This window comes from Salvelinus sp. IW2-2015, linkage group LG19, assembly GCF_002910315.2.
Source record: "Salvelinus sp. IW2-2015 linkage group LG19, ASM291031v2, whole genome shotgun sequence".
NCBI lineage: Eukaryota > Metazoa > Chordata > Actinopteri > Salmoniformes > Salmonidae > Salvelinus > Salvelinus sp. IW2-2015.
In genome coordinates, this window is record NC_036859.1 from 27,917,973 (window position 1) to 27,919,512 (window position 1,540).

Below are 1,540 nucleotides of genomic sequence, written 5' to 3' on the forward strand. Positions count from 1 at the left end.
ACACAGGCATCATCCCCTCCCAACCTCCAGACCACACAGGCATCATCCCCTCCCAACCTCCAGACCACACAGGCATCATCCCCTCCCAACCTCCAAACCACACAGGCATCCACACAGGCGTCCACAAACCTACGGACCCTGCTAGCACCTTCAACACTGAAACATTTATAGACATTGTATTATTATATATACATTGTATACCCTTCGCTAGCTGGCAGCTCCGAAACTCCAAAAAAATACATAGACCTCCTACTCAGCTGTTACAAAAAGAAAAATCTATCTATAGACATTGCTAACCATCTACCCCCTACCGCCCCAGATAGCAACAACCAAGGTCTATAGGATAACCACATATAATACTTCTGAACTGGTCTATAGGATAACCTGCCACCCACATATAATACTTCTGAACTGGACAAACCTGACAGAATTTGTCAAAAACCAAGATACATAGTCTTAGTCGTCCTTGCTAACTTTCCTCTTTTCCCACCACCCACATACTTACAGAGCTCTGGCCCTGTTCAACCTGACAATCCTACTGGCATATTTCAAACAATCAAAATCCATATAAAAATAGCTAACCTTTGTTATTAACCCGATTAGAATCACTAGGGTTGGGATTCCCTGGGAATTGCCAGGGACCATACGGTCCGTGCCGATACGATGTGAATTGTGATTCACAAGATTCTATTCTGTCTGAAGGACAATGCTTAAGGTGGAGGAGAAGAGAAGATAACAGGAGTTGTAAAAAGGTCAGTTGAGAAAATTATATTTAAATATATATATTTTTTAATGTTATTTGTCACATGCGCTGAATACAACATGTGTAGACAGTGAAATACTGACAAGCCCTTAACATGTGTGTTTTTTAAAGAAAGTAAGAAAATATTTTCTAAAAGAAAGAATACAAAACAAAATAAAGTAAGAAAAAAAGTGACACAATTAAGAATAGCGAATATGATGAATATTATGAATATTATGGCTTGGCGGTAGAAGCTGTTCAGGAACCTTTCGCGCCAAGATTTGGTGCTCAGGTACTGCTTGTCGTGCGGTAAGAGAGAGAACAGTCTATGACTTGGGTGGCTTGAGTCGTTGACAATTTTTAGGGCCTTCCTCTGACACCGCCTGGTATAGAGGTCCTGGATGGCAGGAGCTCGGCCCCAGTGATGTACAGGGCTGTACACACTACCCTCTGTAGCGTCTCACATCAACTACATAACATCAATATATCAAAGTGCTTAAGTTTAGCCATGTTTAAGGTTAGGGTTAAGGTTAGGCATTAATTCTGAATGGTTAAGGTTATACATTAACTCTGAATGGTTAAGGTAAGGCTTTAACTCTGAATGGTTAAGGTTAGACATTAACTATGAATGGTTAAGGTTAGTCTTAAATCTACGAATGGTTAAGGTTAGTATATAAATATGAATGGTTAAGGTTAGCATTAAATATGAATGGTTAAGGTTAGCATTTAACTATGAATGGTTAAGGTAAGGACTAACTCTGGAATGGTTAGGTTAGTCATTGATTGAATGGTTAAGGT